This window comes from Petaurus breviceps, unplaced genomic scaffold (assembly GCF_028583685.1).
Source record: "Petaurus breviceps papuanus isolate PSGF00001 unplaced genomic scaffold, PetGlider_PUasm1.0 91133, whole genome shotgun sequence".
In the NCBI taxonomy this organism is placed as follows: domain Eukaryota; kingdom Metazoa; phylum Chordata; class Mammalia; order Diprotodontia; family Petauridae; genus Petaurus; species Petaurus breviceps.
In genome coordinates this window covers 92,933,801-92,956,357 of record NW_027187419.1, presented here as the reverse complement: position 1 = coordinate 92,956,357, position 22,557 = coordinate 92,933,801, and the positions used below count along the sequence as shown (strand labels likewise).

Genomic DNA, 22,557 nt, shown 5'->3' with positions numbered 1-22,557 from the left:
GAGGACTGCTGTACCCAAATAGACAATATTTGTAAAGTGCTATTACAGAAATTATCTAATATTTCACTTTCACCTCCTCTACCATGTGCTACTATACAATTTCCATGATACCATGCACACAAGTTAGATAAATTCCTTGCCTTTAGGGATTATTTCATTCATTGAATTTGAATCACCACCCAGAACTGCACCTGGTTGCATAGTAGGTGCTTAGTAAATGTTGATGAAATACTTTCTTGAGTTGATTTACATAGTTATTTGACCTTTATGCAATTGGATAGCAGTCTAGGTTATTTTTTGTTTGTTTGGTGTGTGTGTGTGGTGTGTTTTATTTGCATTGGTCCATACCTTTTCTTTTAGATTGTAAACTATTAGAGTTAGTTTGTATTAGAATTAGTTTATATTCAACTCAAGACTAAATTTGCAGGATTGATTCACTTTAACAAAACTGGATTTTCCCCTTTGTCCCATGTTTCTGTCCTTACTACTTTCATGCTGGCTGGCTCTGTTTGATGTAGGGATGTGCCAGTAAAGACTGTGTAGAGGGAATGACTGGAACTAGACAGCACTTATTCAGAAGTCTAGGAGGGGAAATCATTGAATCAACCATATTTTACAATGATCACAATTTTGCCTCCAAAACTGTGCATTGACTTGAAAGGTTTCTGTTGCTCTCTTATAGGTGGTTTCCCAAAATATGTTTTCAATAAAAAAACTTTTTGTCTCTATAAAGAAAAAAACTTGACTGCTTACCTTGCTTTGGAGAGGACAAAGTAAATCTGAAGTTTTTTTTTGTTTGTTTTTAAGCTTCTTTAATAATATGGAGAGGCAAGAAAGGCTTAGAAATATTTGTCATGTAATTGCTTGCGCAATTACTGCCACATAAGGTGTTGTCATTTTATTTTCTATTTTGAAAGTGGTTTTATCTTGCTTTCTCTATTCCTTCCTAACTCCCCTCTGTCTCTAATTCCCATAAACACCACAGAAAGTAAAGGCAGGTAGAGGAGGAAATGGAATTTTTTTCTCCTCTTATCAGAACCCTAGCATCAACAGCATGACCATGATGACCTGCTAGAGGTACAAAGGTATTGACTAAAATGATGATGCTTAGAATGATTCCCAGGATGCTTGGAATTCTTAATAGAAATGTCAGGAAATCCAAGAGAGCAGGCCTAGGATAGAGGGATCATGCGAATCCTAGCAAGGAAAAGAATCTGCCATTTTCTATCTGCACCCCTTCCTCATATTTTAACTAGAAGCCTTAAAGGAAAAGCTTGTCTTCTAATTTAATTCTCTTCTTGACTTGGTCTCTCTCTTAGAAGTCTGACACACTTGACCTTGCCCTTGCTTCTGTTTTTCTGGGCACATACAATGTCAGCTATGGCTTCATGACCTCACTGAGCTGTTTTACTCCTCTCCCCTGCAACAACGTGTGTAATCAAAAGTTATACATCTTGGTTTAATTAAGATAAGATCCCAGCAGGATTCTAATCCTTACTTTATGTGTTATTCCAGTATAAGGTATTAATCTCCCTTTGATAATTCCATTGTTGATGTTTATATCCCTTTGATTTTCTGCCCTAAAAATGTTTGTGTTTTTGGAAGATCGCTGTTTTTTTAGTACTGGGTCAGGTTAAAAGATCTTCATCTCCAATCAATCTCAAATTCTCACTTGTTTTCTTATCTTGTTTGATAGCTGTGTTATTGATCACATTCTAAAGAGCAGGATTGAACTGAGGAGGTGATTTAGCATTTCAGAAAGAAATATTTTATAATTTCCCCAGAATCCTTTTAAACTTTATAATCTTAACAAGGAACTTGGAAGACCAGGTAAACTAGTTCCCCACTATTGTGGGTAAATTATCATGCCCAAATGCCCTGTGGGTGTGTCATAGAAAATGAAGTCAGAAGGTATAGGGGATACAAACCACTCATTCTGACCACCACCTCTCAGGCCCAAACTGCCCAGGTTCTTTTCAATCAAATTTCCAACCAAAGGTAAAACTGAGGTCTAAGAAGATTCATACTTAGAAACAGCAATAACTTTAATTGACTGTAGTTTTGGGAAGAACTAAAGCACACACCACTGAACAAGTGTAAGAGGTTAACACAATGATTCCTTATGTAAAATATCATAATTGTTTGATTTTTTTCTTTTATCTGACCTGTGATCTCATTGGTGTTGGGAAATCCCAGGGAGGAAACACCCTTTGCCAAAGCAGACTGACATCTGGTTTGCAATTTACTCTCTTAGAGAGTTGTCTGGGGTACTGGGAAATTAATTGATTTGTCCAAGGTCTCAGCTAGTGCTTGTCAGAGGGAGGATTTGAATGATGGTCTTCCTAACTCCAAAGCCAGCCCTCTGGCCATTATACCATTCCTCTCTTTAATAAGTTACTATAGAAATATTAAGTTATCTCTCATAAATTCTACTCCAATATTCAATTCTTTACTAAAAATCAATGACTAAAAAGAGGTGCTGATTTTCCGAGGCTCAAACTACTCTGTCCAGGGAAGAATATTAGTTATCCCTTTTCTCTCCTTTTCCCTACCTTCCTTCTTGTGGAAATCTTTCCATGTTAGAATCATACATTTAGAGAGTGGAGGCAATTTAGGGGTCCCTGAGTCCTTATCTTATAGATAAGGAAACTGAGGCACAGAGAAGTTAAGTGACTTGTCCAATATCAGCTAATAGCTGAGATAGAATTTGGATCCAGGTCTTTCTTATTGCCAAATCCAGGACCTAATTCATATTACCTCTTAAGGACAATGGAATAAGTGGGTTTTGATTAATAGACTTATTTTTTATTTGAACAATTAGGGAAAAATACTATTATGTACATTAGCAAATATGTCATCTTTTGTTACAATATGAGTTTACTTTTTGTTCTTTTTGGTGCCATCAGGATGCAGAATAGTCTAATTGCTACTTTTGTTTTTTATAACCATTATTAAAATGAACATTTAGGAAGTGCTTAGTGGGCATAGGCACAGTTTTATTACATTTATTTTTAGTTGGTTCTAAAGAAAGCAAATGAGACAATGTAGTCTCCTTAAAAAAAAAAAAAAACAACAATGTGTAGGCCTAAGTCATTAGGTATTCATAGGATGTACTGGCATAAGGAGCCCATATTGCTAAGTACTATACCTGCCTTGTCAGCATGATGTCTGCTTCTATACTACATGGGTATATCAAATTCCTCACTACATTACAAAATTGATTTTAAGCCTGTAACATTCTTAAAATTGGGTATTAAGTAGTTGTAAAAGTCCCTTGCAGTGGCATATGCCAGCCACTTATCAAAGGCTTCAGGAGAAATTTGGTTTACTGTAATCTTGGGGAATATAGTGAAGAATTGAATGTAGAAACAACACTTCGGTGCTATATCTGCCATAGCATTTTCTTCCCAAATGAACGGTTTGTTTTACTTGCCTTAGTTAATATATCCACATAACTTACCTTTTAGGCCTAAACGACTTTGAGAAATTTCACAAGAAGCATGTGATCATGTGTTTCCATTTTTAGCACATCCTATTTCAGAGAGCACAGTCCTCCCCACCCTTGCCAGTCTCTTCACTCATCCAGCTGTTATTTGCATATGGATCCTGAGGGGTTTATACTTTTCAATCTTTCCTAAAGTATCTGCCTTTCTAGGTCAGTGGTGGAATGATTAAGTCCTCTGGTGAACCCGATGCTTTGAGTTGGAAGAACAAAAAAGCAAGGAGGCAACGTCCATATTCTGCATCTTTTCACAGCTGTTTTACACAATTATTTCTGCAACATTAGATTCTCAGTTTTGGCAATGCGGGATTGTCTTTTTTGGAATATAATGCAGGTTCCTATTTTGTGTCCCGTTTTCCTATTATCTTCAGTGAGTGGTCAATTAGGCACAAGGCAGGATGAAAGTGGTAGCAATGGCAACACACATTCATAACTGCACTAAAGGTGCAGACAATTCACAATTCTGAATAAACCAAAAATCATTCACATTTAGGTTTGGCATTCATTGTGTTAGCATGTGCTGAGCTCTGTGCAATATACTGGTGTACAGAATTGCCTTCTAAGCATTTGACTGAGTCAAGGCATCGATGTTATGAAATTAAAAAACCAAAATCAAAACCAGGAGTGGGCATAGCCATGGAAATCACTGATCATGCAATGAATGAGGTTGGTCTAAGTCAAATAGAGTAGAAAGATAAGGATAGCCCAAGAGGATTTATAAACCACATTCACAGATAAAGAAAGCTCAGAAGATAGATATGGGAAATGGTCAATGGGCTTCTGGTAGTCACTGGGAAAAGTTATAATTAGACTTTGTTGTATTGTACTAAAAAATTAAACTAAATTTTTGTTTGCAATTAACAGATGCTGCTATATAACTAATCAAAAACTAAAGTTAACACATGACCTCATGCATTTCTTTGTTTGCACCTCAGCATAATATAGAATGTTACTGTGGAAAGATTAAGGGGGAAGAGAGTGGAACATGAGCCTTATTTGGGATTATTCTCTCTCTCTAGGAAAAACAGGGTAAGGAATGGTAGCAATAAACACATTATGTACACAAAACAGTTTTATTAGTTGTTTGTACAGATTTTAATGATGACAAATGCCTAAATTGGGAAGCACTTTTCTATCAGTCACAACAGAAAGGGGTTAAACTATTGAGAACAGACCTGTGATTTGGTAAAAGAGTCAGAATACCCCTTGGTCTGGGGTTACTTGTGAGCTCTCCTGAAGAACTCTTAGAGGGTAACTGGTATAACATATAAAGAACCTTAACTCTGGGGACACCATGTAGCTATTGATAGTATGTTCTTTTGTGGAATTTCTACTTTTAGAATGGAGAGTAGCCAATGACTTACTGAGGGACTTATCCTCTAGGCAGGCAACCACACACCTTCTAGAAAGATGGTATCTACCAGAAAACATGATGGGGAGAAGTAATGTTGATGATTTCCCTCTATGCTTTTTCCCTGTCAATATTCAACTTATTTAATTGCTAGTGTCATTTTAAAAACAAATTTGCTTTTCTAATTAAGCTTTTATTTGAGGTATTAAAATTAGTTTATTGAACAAATATAGGCTGAACAGGGATTTAAAAAATGGCCAAAAAATGGACCAGCCCTGCTCAGAATTAAAAATCACCATGGGAAACATAAAAAAAAAAATTGGAGAGGAAGAAAGGAGGGTGGAGTGAGTTTGGAAGGGAGAGGTATAGATGGGGTGGAAGGAAGGAGATAGAGAAGGTAGTTAGCAGATACTGCGAAAAGAAAATTAAATAATCAGTTTTGTGGCAACTGAAGTAGAATACAGTTTTCAGGTAGTTAATTATCTGAAGACTGAGATAATGTTCATAATTATAAATATATATGTGCATAATTATGATATAGTAGTGGGGCAGATAACAAAATAATCTGAAGACAGCAGACTCCTTGGTCTATTTCATCAAAATGTAACCATTTCTATATGCAATTTAGTTTTAACTTCAAAATTAATACTGTATTATATATTATTATAGCTGGAAGTCAATTTATAGTCGGCATCGTAATTTTTTTGCTCAGTATCCTTTTCTACTCTTAAGAACACAAATCCAACCGGGAAGACAGCCCTAAACACTCCTGACTCATCTATCTTTATCATTACTTTACTTAGACACTCGGGTTGAAGCAGGATCAATTGAGCTGGGGAGCAGGGAATATTTTGATACCATGGTCTCTAGCTAAAGGCTCATCCAATTCTTCTGAACTCAGGCAAGGTCAAGGGTAAAGTCCAGCGATTTCTGAAATTTTTATGATGTTCCAACACCATTTAGGAGACTGAGGTGAATGGGGAAACATACCAAGAAAGTGTTTTCTACTTACAACATAAAAACACATTCAAGTGGAAAATCTTAAAGAACCACCATAAATCTACTTTTTACCCTATTTAATAGTGCTAACATTTTACAAAATGTCAGGCAAAATGTTAATATACAGTTGAATGTTATGTAAACAATGTATTGGATGAACCCCCTGATAAAATAATGCCTGTCTGAAATGAGTAAGCACAAATATACCCCTAAGAGATGATATTTTTATTTTAGATTATGAATATTGTGAAAACAGAAATATTTTTCCTACCTAAATAGTTTGCACATTAGCATAGATATTTTATGGTTAGTATATATATATGTATGTATATATATATATGTAGTTACTTTTAGGCTATGTTAATTAATATATACATAATAATTTCTAAACCACTGACCTTACAATCTCAAGAACACTAGTTTCTTCCAGCAGATTTCAGGCCTCTGAAACCATGTTTTCAATCCGTAGATATGTCCTTCATTTTTCCTTAAAAAGGAAGGAAAGACATTTCAAAAGGGGGCATAAAGCTACTTTTTCAAAGAGAGAACTGAATATGGATTTTTTTTGAATACTATAGTATAAGTATCATATGAATGGCGTGTCCTCAAGCAATACCTAAATTAGACAAATGGCACAAATACAAAGATGACACATAGAAAATCATTTGGAATCATGGGGTGTAAATCTGTTATGCAAAAAAAGGCAAACAATTTTTTTCAATGAGTTACATATAGATTTAAACCAAATCTGTGAGAATGAGAGAGCTGTTCTTTTGCACAGAAAGGCTCAATGGTTGTATAAGCATTTGTTTTATTAATCAGGTGGGGAAACTTTTTTTTTAAAGTTTAGACCAACAAATGCTTGAGGTCTTTAAGAATTGTACAACCCTCGGAAATTCAATCAAAGTCTAATAACTGGACACTTCATGAAAAAGAAAGTAAACAAAAGTTTTCTTTTCCTTGAAATATTTAAAAGATGTACAATTGAATTATTTGGATAATCCAAATCTTATTTTATCAGGAATATACAGAAATATGGCTAACCCAAAGGAAAAAGAAAGCAATACTAAGAATATTGTGTTCACATTAGCTCTGTTTTAAATGTACCTATCTATTTGTTTATTTTTTATATTTATATAATAATAATAAAATAAATAAATATTTATATTTATATTTATACATATATATGCACATTTAAAATATACATATATAGGAGTGTAGAATCATAGGAATTAGAAAGCAATACAAATTTATTCATAATTTGAATTATTTCTTTTATGTTTAACTACAACTTAAAACTGTGTTTTTAAAAATAAAGATGTTTAATTGCATGATAAAAGGGAAGTTTTCAAAAAGGTGACTGAGTTTTTTTTTTTAATAAATCTGATTTTTAAAAAAATTGTAGATGTCTTTTCTTGGTGCTATTAGTAACATTGCCCAGGCACATTCTTCCTGAATTAATATCAAACAGTGGCAATAAAGACTGACATTTTATTTTCATTTTGTATTTCCCCTACTGGATTGAAATGTTTGTAGCTACTAAGATATAAGTATACTCTCTAACCTTTCAAGGTAAAATATTAATCAGGATTAAACTAAATGTACTGTATATGCTCCCTGGGAAAGACTCTTAGAAATTTTAGTTACTGTCTCATGAAATGTAGGTCACTTATAGGTTTCCACAGCAACCAGACATGAATTATAGCTGACCACTGCCAGCCAATGGAAGTAGTATTAAATGATGACAGGTAAAAGTAGAAATAGAATGTTGTTGTTGCTGTTTGTCCTTTGTTTTCTAAGAGCACCAATTTCATTTCAGGGTGATGTCTTGACTCCCACATGAATTGGATTTAAGTGTGGCAGAGCTGCAAAAAGTCATCGACCTCACTCTCTCTTCCACAATCATTGGAATCTAGTGGTAAGATGAAAGTCAAGACAACTGGTGATGGTCCAGGATGCAGTGGATGATCTCAGAGCCTTCAATATCTGACCAAGCTGCCGTCATGATGGTTGGAACCAATTGTTTTCATCCATTCATTCTGCCAGGAGAAATCTTCACGTGCTTGAGAGAGACATTCCTCTAATTTACTACTGATTTGAAGCCTGTTGCTTACCCTCAACCTGGTTTAGCCCATCTGTTGAGGAGGTTCCAGCAGGATCTGGCCTCTGTGCATGCTATAAGTTCTTGGAGCCACCAGTTGATAGTTGTGTGAAGGTGGACACCAAAGGTGAATGAGCCATCCTGAAAAGGGCTTAGAAAGCCCTCTCACCAGAGGTGCTAATCCTCCCTGAATAGCCCATACACCTCAGAAATAAAGCTTAAGTGTTACTTAAATGGAATTAAGGAACAGCCTGAATCTAGACTGATATGTTTGTTTTCAGAAGAACTTAAAAGATATGTTCAAATAGTCTCCGAAAGCTTTTGTCCTTACCCCCTAAAGGGGATGACAGGGTCCTTGTGTCCTGGTGATTAAGGGAAATCAGAAGGGCTCCAGAAGTAGGAGGTCTAGGCCAAGTCACGATCATAAAGAGTAAACTATGGTCTGTGCTAAGTCAACTAAAAGATAACCGGGATACTGAGTCCAAGGGACAAGAGAGTTTGCAGCCGTTCAAAAATTGGTACTCACAAAGGATTTTCTGGATAGGTGCACTTCGAAGGGGATAAATAAACATTAGTGAGATGATGGTGCTTTTTATACAATTTTATTGCAAGTTATCCATTCTCTCTGCCTTCCTCTGTTGGGTTGGTAATGACCTGGCACAGAATCTAATTCAAGAACTGAAGCTGGAGAGATGAGTAAACCAAAGTAACTATCGACTAGGTATAAGAATACCTAGAAGAGGTAAAGAAAGACATTTAAAAATAATTTTAAAATAATCTCTTCTTGATTTCCAGAGGTCAATTGTTCTTTTTACATCATTTTCTTCTATTTTTTAAATCTTTTGATTTTGTTCTAATATTTCTCATGAGAACCATAGATTTCTGTTTCAGGGAGTCTATTTCTTGGGTGAAGTTTACTAGTTTCTCTCTGAAGTCATTAATTATTCTTCCAATTCTTTCTTCCAGAGTTTTTACTTAATTTTAAAATCTTGCACTTTATTTCTTCCAAGTATTCTTACCGTCATTATGGAAATTCCCTTTTTTCTTTTGAGTCTCTGCTTGGAGCTGTTATGGAGTAACTTGTTCCTTCTTTTCAGGGATTTCTAGATCTACATTAAATTTTGGTCTAGAGTTTCTTTGATATCATCTCTCCAGCTTCAGCTATGTTGTGCCATGGCTAAGGTCCTCTGATTGTACTTTTGCATGGATATGTACTACTATGAGTGGTTACTATGTATATTGTCTCTGCTTAACTAATGGGCCTTTTCTCTATATGAATATTACTCCTCTTTCATCTGACTTAGTGGCTATATGTTGATTATTTTTCCCCTCCTTTTTTATTTTCAAGTTAAAGTCCTCAATTAACAAGTGAATGAGTCAACACACATTTGATAAAGCCCCTACCATGTGCTAATGTTAGGGATATAAAGAAAGGAAAAAAAGTCCCTCTTTCAAGGAGTTTAAAGTCAAATGGGTAGAGGCAACGTGAAAACAGCTCTATACAAACAAGACACATACAGGAGAAGTTAGAAGTAATCGTAGAAGGAAGGCACTAGCATTAAGGTGGGTCAAGAAAGGCTTCTCATAGAAAGTGGAATTTTGTAGGGGACTTAAAGATTTGCAAGTCTAGAGGCAAATGTATTTTTCCATGCCTTGTTATATGTACTCTATCCCTGGTCAAGAGTCCATCATTTCTATATGTTGAATCCTAGTCCAGAAATTCTAACACGATCCTCTGATACCACCTGAATCAACTCTTCCCTTCCCAAATATACCTTTCTTCTTCTATTCTGAAGCCTCTTCCTTAAATCACCAGTGGTTATTATAAAACAAATAAACCTGATCTTTGGTTTCTTGCCCAGAATTTCACAATTCTTGAAGATGTCTTTTAGGTTTGCCCCGGCATCCTTTATCATTCCTTCAATTGCTAGAAGTGAGTATTGCTCTTAAGGTTTAACAAGCTTTTGAAAGCTGTCACAACTGAGATCTATAGATACATGTCATGGCAAGGCAGTGGTACTTCTGATTGTTCATGCTACATTGACATATTCCCTTGATTTACCCAGTGTCTTTGTATCCACTCACCTGGGAGTTGCCAAACACCACCATGTTTTCTTTTTCTTCTGAACTGTATTGGATAATCTCTCCCCTGTAAGTATTGGTAAATCCTCTTGATCATTCATTCTGTGGTTTGAGGGAAGTAATCTCCTCTTTAAAAGGTCTTGCATTCTCCAAGTCCTATATAAAAAGCCTACAACCAATTTTATAACTCTAATGCTTCAGTGGCCCCCCTTTTCTTTTCCTTCTCTGTATAATAAACATCCTGTCAATTTGTATCTTGTCTTTTTGTTGTACCACGATCTTCACCCCCACCTCCATTTAAATTCCATGTGTTTAAAGCTATTTACAGATGCAGAAATATATAAATGAGATTACTTCCAGAATATTCGTGGTAACAGCAACAAGAACACTATTTATGTTAAATAACACAGAATTTTTAGAGTTCTAAACAACCTTGGAGTTGGTCTTGACAAGTGTCCTGATCTTATAAGTCAGGTAACTGAAAAGCAAGTGTTAAAATGACTTATCAAAGGGTCAGCAGGGCATAGTGGATAGGGAGTTGGTCCTCTTGAGTCCAATAAAAAACATGTTTAAGTCCTGCCTCTGACATATACTAGATATATAATCCTAGGCAAGATACATAAACCTCTCAGTGCTCTAGGCAGCAAAGAATTGAAGATAAATTAAAGAGGGAGTCCTTTATATCAGAGATGTCAAACATGGTCTATAGGCTTCTCCTAAGTGTAGCTAGATCCAGACTAAAAAGGCATTGAGAAATACTTAACAAGATAAATAAAAGTAAGATAAGACATAGATAATGTTAATATGTGGTTTTCTAAGTTAGCACCAGCAGGGATCCTTAGATGTGGTTTAGTGGTCCTGTTTTTATTTAAATTTGGTAAAAGTGCTCTCTGTACAGGAAATCACAGGCTCACAACCTGTTTTTGACATATCAGAGTCAAATAGGAGACTAGACCCCAAGTTACAACTCTCAATTCCATTTTCTTTCTGTTAGCTATATTGCCTTTGTTAAGATAGTGCCTTAAAAAAAAACAGCAACTGAATCCATTTCTGGAATTAGTAGATGGAAAATATGATCATTTTTCACAGAATCCAAAAAATCACAATCTTAGATTTAGTAGGACCTGAAGGTCTACTGACTTGAGCCAGTGGTATCTATCTTGGGATAATTTCTATCAAACTCGCTATCTTCTGAGGCTTCTTGTCAGTTTTACTATCATTCTAATCCATAGGAAGGTTTTTTTCTATCTGGCTGAGTCCAAGTTCACGTCTTTTTAATTACCACTCATTACTCCTTCCTCTGTCCTCTGGAACCAAGAAGAATAAGTCTAACTTCTTTTCTAACACATGAGAACCCTTCAAGAAACTGAATTTAATTATCACATCCTCCTAAGTTCTTATCTTTTCCTATCTAAACATCCCATTCCTTCAGCCAATATGGCATGGCCCTTAGAGTACCTTAAACAGATATTCGATGACCTTCCCAAAACTAAATACCATGTTCTAGTTGCTATCTCACCAGGGTAGTGCACAGCACAGCTATTACTTGCCATATTCTGGTCAGATGCCTTTCTTAAGCTTACATTCATGTTTTTTGGATGTCATATTGTATTGTTGTTTCATATTGAGCTCTCAGTTAATTAAGTTCAGGTCTTTTCAAACAAATTTCTCTCTTACTACACATTCTACGTTTTGTGCCTGTTGATTTTTTTTTTAGCCCAAGTATAGGACTTTACATTTTTCTCCACTGAATTTCATCATACTGGATTCATTTTAGCCTCTCATGATACTTTTGAATTCTAGATCTGTTATCCAGCTTTCCATTTTGTGCTACCCTTAGATTTCATGATCACACTATTTATGAATTTATCAAGTCAGTTCTGGTCTGCATATCTCTCACTGGAGCAATTATCGTTCTGGTATTTCTGATGCTTCCCTACACAAGATGTAGAATATACACATGATAATTTTCTTTTTGGATAGATCATATATCCTTACTAATATGTGAAATTCCCTTGACTGAGTTTAACTCCTTAAGAAGAGATGGATTTCTTGCCTTTCCTTGCTCCAATGACACTACATTAAGGATGATTTCTGAAATCAATTTATACAATGGGGGTCAATCTGTGGGGCATGGCCATGACCTTTAAAGAGAGAGAGAGCAGAGAGCTAGGAGATCAGACAGAAAGGAGAACAAAAACTGGGAGGTCAAGCAGAGAAAAAAGATAGACTGGTATTCTTGGAGGGAAATCTGAACAGCCAGGTAACCCCCCCCAGGAACTGTTTGTGCAGAAGAACCATCTGCTCTAGGGAACCATTGTGTATTAGAGAACCATGGCTCCAGAGATGGCAGTGGCGGAACAAGGAGGAATTACTGGGTTAAGTTAGAAATGGCAAGAAAGTGAGCTGGCAGTAGTGGTAAAATGCCAGAAGAATGCCTGGAACCAGTGGAGGAGTTCTGGACCAAACCTCTCCAACCCACTCATCAGCTAGAAGAGCAAGAGCAAATCTGGATCTTGCCCTTCACTGGTAATGGGAATGTAATGAATTCTACAGGTACAGGTGGGAGATGACAGTCTTTCACTGAACACCACGATCAATACAAAAGTGAAGAGGGTTATACAGGTCCTTGTAGAAAGTTGGAGTTCATCACAAGGAACAGAGGTTCTTAAATTGTGGTCTACAGGCGTTTGGAGTCCATGAATAAATTTCAGGCAGGAAAAATAAATGCATCTTTATTTTCACTAACCACTAACTGAAATTGAGCATTTTCCTCGATTATTTAAAAACATTATACTGAGAAGAGGGTCCATAGACTTCACCAGACTGCCAAAGAAACTATCACTGAAAGACAGACAGAGACAGAGAGAGACAGAGATGGAGACAGAGAGACAGAGACAGAGAGAGACAGAGACACAGAGAGACAGAGACTCAGAGAGACAGAGACACAGAGAGACAGAGACAGAGAGACACGGGGGGGGGGGGAGGGAGAGGAGGGAAGAGGGGGAGGGAGAGAGAGGGAGAGAGAGAGAGAGAGAGAGAGAGAGAGAGAGGAAGGGAGGGAGAGAGAGAAGGGGGAAGGAGGGAGGGAGGGAGAGAGGGAAGGAGGGAGAGACAGAGGTTAAGAACTCCTGCTCTAGATAAGACAAAACAAGAAGCATTAATTAGGTACCTAAAGACCCTCCCCTGCCAACAAACTCTCAAGGAGCTCACAGCTCACAACCTACAAACAACTGTACACAAACAAGACATATGCAGGTTAAATTGAGGATAATCTCAGGAAGAAGGCACTATGGTTAAGGAGGACTGGAAAGGCTTCTTGCAGAAGGCGGAACTTTAGCTGAGACCTGGAGGAAGCCAAAGCAGCTTCTAATTATTTTCTTGTGTGAACAGGCCACACAGCAGTATAGTATTATGGATCTGTAGGACTTTACAGGTCTGGGAATAAATGGAGCTCACCAGGGTTGAGTCCACTGCACCTTTTCTCAGGGTTAATGAAGTCTGTCCTGTAGTAGAGAGGATACTCTATTGGCTGGAAGCAGAGGAACCTTTACTTTTTGCTGTAGCAATGTAGCCAGAAGTCAAATTCGGATATTCCTGGAGGAAGCTCTGGGTGAATCCATCCAGAGCAGCTAATTCTCTTTTACTACTTTTTCACTTATCTTGGGTTGTAACTCTCTATTAACCCTTTTTGTTTGATCTGTTTCAGGATCATTCTCCTTGGAAGAGAAAAAAAGAAACAAAATAAAAACTCCAACTTTCCTACCTGGTTTGTTCATATCTTATCTCCCCCAGTCAGCAATTTTATCCCTTCTTTGATCCTCCTTTTAATTACAACATTTTTTTTTGGAGGGAGGAAGGCAGGATAATTGGAGTTAAGTGACTTTCCCAAGGTCATACAGCTTGTGTGTCTGAGGCTGCATTTGAACTCAGCTCCTCCTGAGTCCAGGGTCAGTGCTCTATTCACTGTGCCTCCTAGGTGCCCCCAACATAATTTTTAAAAGCCCCTTTTTAGTCCATAGACTCTCTTTCCAGGAACTTTTCCATTTGGAACTTCAATATTCTAGAAAATATGCTTATCTAAACTTCCCTCTCTTTTTTATTAATACATAATTACCTGCTTTTGCTTCTATTTTCTAAAGTGTGGTCAGTCACAAAGTCAGTATGTTTCAGCAGCAGAACTTGAACCCAGGTCTTTCTGTCTTTCCAGGGCAGTTCACTATCCAGTCTGCCATGATTCCCCCCATTAATAACATCCCTTGGAGGTAAGTAATGCAAATAGTCCCTGTCTCTATTTACATTATCTATTTCACAAAGTTGTTTTGAGGAATGTGCTTTGTAAACCATAAAGAGACAAATATGAGTTGCAGTAATTATTATTATCATTTTTGGAGCCTATCTAATTATGCATAGTAGGTTTTTTACTTGTGATAATTATGAATTAGAATTAGAAATATAATTGCAAGAAGGAAGATATTGCAACCAAGTCTGATCAGTTAGGTACTTTCATGCAAATCAGGCAGTACTAAAAATTCCTCTATTGATATATGCCCTTATAATGAGAAAGAAATAATAATAGGTAAAAAACATTGTAAACTAAATGTCTGCACTGGGACCTCACTATAATGTCATTTTTGGACTCCTTGCTGTTTCTTTTAAATGAAACTATTCTAGTAGCAAGGTCCTTTTGTCCTTCAGCAAGTAAATTCCTTGGAGTATTGTTGAAGTCAGAATAATGCTGCTTTAGGGAGGAGTGTTAGTGAGAATTCAGTACATTAAGAGCCCAGCATTTATTAAATACTTTGTACAATTCTATGCATTGACAAGAAATGTAGTTTCTGATCATTGGGACCTTCTGATTTTGCATTGACATGGACAGAGAGAGAACAGGCATTAACCATGAAACTGAAAATACTTAACATTATGTCTGAATAAATAAATATATATCATGGGGAATGCGTATTGTGAAGATGATTCATATGGAAATGACTACGTCTCTCAATTATTCTGTAAAGGTTTCATGAAGGATATGAACTTTCAGAACTGACCTCTTTAGAGTGGGATGGAGGGGTCAGGAGGTAGAAAGCAGGATGAAGCTCCAGTGTGGTAAATCGGGAGTTAAAGAATCTGTTCCCAGAATAAATTATAGCTGGGGTGAAGATGTATAGGGGAGAGTGGGATGGTAGACAAAGGCCTTATTTTTAATTTTTTGCTTTTTGGAAGGAAATTGGGGTTCAGTGACTTGCCCAAGGTCACAGAGCTAGTAAATGTTAAGTGTCTGAGGCTGGATTTGAATTCAGGTCCTCCTGACTCCAGCGCTGGTGCTCTATTCACTGTGCCACCTAGCCACTCCAACAAAGGCCTTGTTTAGCAGCTACTCTGAAAATAATGGTTGAGTAGGACATAGAAAAGGAAAAGATGAAACAAGTGCAGTGGGACTTCAGAGCAGTGATGAAGTTCTTGGACTGTTCATAAAATGGGATGGGAATCATTTTATTATTTTTTAAATTAGTATTTTATTTTTTTCTAATTACATGTAAAAAAAATTTTAAACTTTCATCTTTTAAAATAAAATTTTGAGTTCCTAATTTTCTCCCTCCCTTCCTTACCTCCCCCCTCCCTAAGATGATAAATAATTTGATATAGGTCGTATATGTGCAATCATGTAAAACCTATTGGAAGTCACTTTAGAGGCTTAAAGAATGGCCTTAACATGAAAGTCAGAGAATACTACATCCATAGTGTTGTCCCATACAGGAAAGTCTATGGCTTTCTTAAGAAACATACTCATTAGGGTTGGCTAGGTGGTGCAGTGAATAGAGCATTGACCCTGGAGCCAAGGGGACCTGAGTTCAAATTTGGCCTCAGACACTTAACACTTACTAGCTGTGTGACCTTGGACAAGTCACTCATCCCCAATTGCCTTGCCTTCCCCCTGCAAAAAAAAATGCTCATTGTTTACCTTATTTTCATATTTAAGTTCAAAATAAATAAAGAAATGTTTAAAAAAGAGGATGTTCTCTGTTAGTTTGTTTGAAGTCCATTATGGAACAGCATAAGGATGTTCCTACTTTTCCAGCTTTATTAAATCCATTCTCCTCCATACACTCTTTGTTCTAGCCAAACTGGTTTGCTTACAGTTCCTTATATGGGACATTCTATCCTCATCTCCATGCCTTTGCTCAGGTTATCCCCTATGCCCAGAATGGGCTTCTTTCTTACCTTGGCCTCTTAGAATTCCTAGCTTCCTTCAAAGTTCAGCTGAAGTGCTATTTCTTCTATGGAGCCTTTTATGATTTCCCACACACACAGCCATCCCCTAATTACTACTCTTCCTCTTCCAAATTAATTTTTATTTATTTTAAATGAATTTATTTGCATATTGTATATTGTATTTATTTGTATTTTAAATGTATTTGTATTTATTTCAAATGTAATTTAAATGTCTGTATGTACTTGCATGTGTATGTATTGTGTTCTGTTAGTGAATGAAATATTCTTGAAAGCTGGAATTGTTTCATTTATGTCTTTGTAAGCTTCATGTCTAAGACAGTGTCTGGAACATAGAAGACATTTGAAACATGCTTATTGATGGATTAATGGCAGCAGTAGAAGAAAGGAATTGTTTCATGTTTTTTGTTGTTCTTTTTATGTTGCATGTAATATGTGGTACAAATGGGAATGGAGAAGAGACAGGCTTTTTTTCCATCTCCTAGTGACTTATTGATAGTGTAGACCATTCAAAGCTAAAGGTGGGGTAAGGGAATAATTATTTAGTCAGTTCCTACTATGTGCCAGGCCCTGGACTAAGTACTTTTTAAAAAAATTATATTGCATTTAACACAGCATGAACTTTTGCCTTCCAGTGTTGAGCAACAGAATTCTACCTTCCACAGTCCAGTGAAAAAGAGAGGTCCTTTCTGGTAATATCTGTCATCAGCTGGAGAATTCAATATAGGAAGCTAGGTGCCTGGCCTAGAGTCAGAAAGATTCATCTTCCTGAGTTCATATCAAGACTCAGACACTAACTAGCTGTGTGACCCTGTGCAAGTCACTTAACCCCTCTGCAACTGTCTTCTCATACGTAAAATGAGGGGACTGGACTTGATGGTGTCTAAAGTCCTTTCAGGTCTATATCTATTATTCTATGAGTCAGAGTCAGTTTTTGCTGCTGTGGGTTTCCCTTTCAATATTTCATAGCTACATGAAAAATTAATTTGTCCCTTCAGTACTCCATGTACCACCTACAGTTATCCACCTTCATGGAGTTATTGGCCTTTTCTTTTGGTGGGAGAGCCAGGGGAGGAGGGCGAGTGTGTTTATGATATGCGATATCTCTCTATATGTAAATAATCCTAAATCTGTATCTATATGGTTATAGTTTCACCATAACTCCTATCCTTCACAGTATGATTCTTTAAAGTGATCCCCACCCACTCTGGCCCATGCCCAACAACTGGAATTACTTATTTCCCAAACCATCTTTTCATTTATTTCTATACACCTGAACATGTTCTATCTCCCAGTAGAACTCTTTTTTTTGGAGGGGGGACGGTAGGGCATTTGGGGTTAAATGACTTGCCCAAGGTCACAAGGCTAGTTTTGTGTGTGTGTGTGTGTGTATGTGTATGTGTGTGTGTGTGAAGTGTCTGAGGTCAGATTTGAATTCAGTTCCTCCTGACTCCAGGGCCGGTGCTCTACTCACTGCACCACCCAGCCAGCCCCCCAGTAGGACTCTAGCTAGCATCCTTGGGGATAAAGAACAATTTCCCTCTTATTTTCCTATTCCTATTTCCTAGCACAGTGCTTGGCTCAAAGTTGGCACTTATTATCTTAATTACATATTAAGTTGGCACTTAATAGCTACTTGTGGATTGATTGCTTACTATCATCTTAGCACCTGAAGCAGTCCCGCCCATTTCATCTCACATGCTGCCAATTACCTCTCAGTCCTTCTTCTGGGGACCAGGCAATTAATGAGCCTTGCTTTTTGCTACCTGTCTCTAGTTTCCTGCAAACGTGCTTATGTCAGTAGTCATTAGGAGTATGGAGAACTGCGGAGTCTCCCTCACTAATCAATACCTTCTCTTTAGGGTACCTCAGGGCCAGATAGCTCAATGCCTGTCTTCCACTTCTCCACAAAGAGGAAGGAGGTGTATGTCATTAACAGGTTTCCAGGGCCACTGGGACTGAGATTATTCATCATAATTTATCAGAGTTTAACTCTCTTTTAGTGTTATCATTTACATTATAATCACAAGGCTTTTTTTTTTCTTTCCCAGTCTAAAAATGTCTCTCCTAAGAGCACAGAGTTCACCACCCTGAACAGATCGTTTCATGTCTGGAAACATGACCAAGGTACTTCAGAGGGAAGCATAAATCTGTTTGTACAAGGAGAAGAATTTAGATATACTGTCCTGTGTTCCTTAAGTGATGAAGTGAGGATCAGAGGTTTAGTGCAATAGTTAAACGGCACTTGCAATAGACTGTTAAAATACAGCATTGTATAATTAAAGAGCTGGCAAGTAGCAAGTACTTTCACGCTTTAAAGGACAGCAATTCTGACAGAAACAAGGACCTAAGGCAAAGAAATATGGGGAAAGGGGAGAACTTGAACTTGTCTTTTTATTAGGAGAAAAAATGCTGATCTCTTAAATTTCAACTATATCTACATACATATGTGGATATATATGCACAAACATATATATGTATATGTCTCACATTTCATACTTTTTATACTTTCATAAATACCTACACACCAAAGTATGGTGATCACAAATTGATCATAACATTATTTCTCATTAAGCAAAAATATCAAAAATGGAAAAGTCTTACATATGAATGTATTTCCACTCACTCTACCACTTATTATGGCAGCACTATTGAAATGCTGTCAATGTGTGCAAATATTCACTATTGGTTATTAGTTATGTCTATATATGCACATATGTCTATAGACACACTTATATGTGCATATATGATCAGAGCACTTGGTACAATTTAGAAAGGAATGGAGAAGAGGAGTGTTATGGCTAATTTACTTAGCACACATAAGGCTATTGCTATCTTTTTGGCCAATATGGGTTCCTTCATACACAGAAGAAACAAAGTCAAGCAATCTTTCCCATATTATGGAACTCCTTTGACATCTGTTGAAGTCTATGGAACCCTACTCAGAATAATGTTTTCAAAATGCATAAAATAAAATACATAGAACTTCAGAGGAAATTATATTGAAATGTAATTATCAAGCCATATTTTAAGATGAAATGCATGAACCATAAGTTAAGACCTCCTGTTCCAAGTAGTTTAGAAGGCATAAAATGTTTACTTTGTCCTCTTCTATTTGTGCTTGAAAGGAAGCAAACTTTTGAAAATGTCCTAGAGAAACTTCCGCTCATGGGGCAAGACGGATTATGAGAGAAAAGCAACCTACTTGTGATTGAGTAGTTGGCAGACTGTGCTCCAAGATTTGTCAAAAACAAAATCATGTGAACGCTTCTAAATTTGTTAAAGGCATCCCCAATCTAACATAGAAAATAAAATGTTACTGCTAGAATTGATCAGATTCCAGGAAATAACATAATTTTCCCAGATGTTCCAAAGTATGCCCCCAACTGTGCAGCCTACATCAGGCAGTACATTCTTACGAGGGCCATGGTGAACTGGAAATTAGGCCTAAAAACAGATGGACCATGGCCACTATCAGGAATAAAAAGAGAAAGACCTCCTTAGATTAGACTTTCTTTAATTTTTGTGTGTGATATATACCCCTTTGGCATCAAGTGAAGTCCATGAACCTTTTCTCAGAAATGTTTAAATGAATAAAATAAAAATAAATAGATTATAAAGGAAACAAAAGATTACTATACATATACATGTGTAAGATAGCTTTACCTATGAAGATATATTTATATATTTATTAATTTATATTTTACATAATGAGGGAGATAACATGAAAATAATGTACTTACTAGGTATGTATACACATGTGTGCATGTATACACACCCATATGTGTGCAAACGAGGCATGTATGTACACCCATGTGTGCAAATGAGGCACACATGTATATATGCAAACAATCTATATATAGTATATATGCCTATACCCATATATATACAAATAAGGCATATGTACACATATGTGCATGTATATACACCATATATGTGAAAACAATTGTATATACATATGTGTGTATATACAAACATATAAATCTGTATATATGTGTATATATATATGTGCTTATACACACATACCTTTTCTGTATATTGTTATTTGCATGTTGTTTCCCTCATTAAACTGTGAGTTTCTTGAGTACAGGAACCATCTTTTGCCTTTCTATTTATGCATAGTTCCTAGCACCATGCCTGGTACACAGTAGGCACTTAATAGATGTTTTATTGACTGACTGACGAGCCACTTCCTGGGAGGCAAGATTTATTCCAACAAGTTGTATCTCAGAAGCTAACTTATTTCACAGTTCTTAAAAGACCAGGCATTATTAGATCCCATTATTTTCAGTGCTTAACAGCCTTGGGAGCTACTCTCTAAAACCCTGTCTGCAGAGGTAAGCTGGGTCCCCAGCATTTGAATACTATGTCTCCCCTTGGGATTCTAAACTATTGATCTCAAGCCCCTGCCAGTGCCCTTACTCTACAAGATTATCAGATGATAATAATTAATTAGTTAGACTTAATTAACTTCTAGGCAAGGAGACCATTGTAGGGTATTGTAGCAGCCCAGATAAGGGTTAATTAAGGCCCAAACTAATATTGTTATTATGTCAATAGAAGAGAATGAATGCAATACATGTTTTGGAGTTAGAATTATCAAGACTTGGCAACTGATCAGATGATAGAAAGTAAGGAATTGGGGATGATTTTGTGGTTGTGGACCTGGGTGACTAGAAGGATTAGGGTGACCTTGACAGAAACAGGGAGGCAAAAGGATGAATTTTCAGAATGAGTTTTGTTTTAGATATGCTGAATTTGAAATAATTCTAGGACATATATTTAGATATGTTCAATAAGTAGCCAGTGATGTAAGACTGGAGATCAGGAGAGAGACTGGGGCTCATATATTTATAAATCTGGTAGTCCTCCACATAGAAATAATAAATGAATCTATGAGAACTGATGAGATCACCAAGTAAGAAAAAGAAGAAAAAATGGCTCAGGAGAGAGTTTTAGGTTATATCTACAGTTAGAGGACAGGATTGTAGATGATTAGTCAGAAAAGTAGACTTAAAAGGAATAAAGAAAAAAGAGTTTAGAAAACCAAGAGAAACCAGTGTCATAAAAACATATAGCAGATGAGTATCTGGTAGGAGAGAGAGTCATCAGTTAAGTCAAATGTTGCAGAGGCTAAACCATAATAATTAATGCAGGTAGAAATCTTTGGCTGTCTAAGAAGTTCCCTGAACATACACTTAAAGGCAGGGATTCTTATGGTGGGGTTAATGAACTGGTCCATGAACAGAAAAATAGATCTCAGGGGGTTTGTAAATTTGCATAGAAAAAATACATTTTTATCTTCCTTAATATTTTGTTTCTTTGTAATTTTATCCATTTTATATGTCATAAATATATGTGATATATGATAGATTTGAAATAATCAACAGAGGGAAGAGACTATCATCAAATGGGAATCAAAAAAGGCTTCCTGTAGAAGGTTGAATTATTCTTGAAGGAATCCAGGGAAACTAGAAGGTGAAGATGAAGAAGGTGAACATTTCAGCCATAGGAGAGAGCCAGTAAAAATGCTTAGAATCTGTGGATGTTTTGCGTGAGGAATAGCAAGGCAGCCAGCGTAACTGGATCTCAAAGTATGTGGGAATAAGTAAGGTATAAGAAGATTGGAAGGGTAGGGAATCTTGGTTGTGAAGAGTGTTGAAGGATAGACAGAGGATTTTATATTTGGGATATACAGGGAGCTATCAGAATTTATTGAAAGGAAAGGGACATGGCATGGTCAGGTTTGTATTTCAAGATCACTTTGACAGTTAAGTGGAGGGTGGATTGGAGTAGAGAAAGACTTACGGCAGGGACACCAATCAGCAGGCTATTACAGGTCCAGGTGTGAGGTGATGAGAGCTTGTATCAGAGTGGTAGCAGTATCAGAGGAAGATAAGTGGGGTTCATATACAAGATGCTTTTTACAAAGGTAGAAATAATAGGTCTTGGCAACAGACTGGATTTAGGAATGGAGGAGATGGTGAAGAACTGAGAATGATACCTAGGGTTTGAGGCTGGATGGGTAGAATGATGGTGGTGCCCTGGACAGTATATTGAGAAGAAGGGAGGGTTTGGCAGGAAAGATAATGAGTTCAGTTTGGGGTATGTTATCTATCATATTAAGATCACAGACTCAATACATCTTCATTGAAAGATAGATTAGAATATAGAATATTAGATCTGGGAGAGACCTTGGAACACAAATATCAAAGGTGGGAGGTATTTTTGAACAAAGGGTGTAAGAGATGGGAGATACTTTAGAACACAGAATACTAGAGATGTGAAGCA

The 22,557-nt window shown here is 36.7% G+C and overlaps 1 protein-coding gene across 1 annotated transcript in view; it reads right to left on the bottom strand.

Moving 5' to 3' along the window:
• CSRNP3 (cysteine and serine rich nuclear protein 3) overlaps positions 1 to 22,557 on the bottom strand; it is a 252,559-nt gene that overhangs the window by 187,017 nt on the left and 42,985 nt on the right. The window contains exon 3 of the mRNA XM_069079688.1: positions 6,251 to 6,339. The gene's annotated coding sequence lies outside the window, so the exon portion shown is untranslated. The remainder of the gene's footprint in view (positions 1 to 6,250; positions 6,340 to 22,557) is intronic.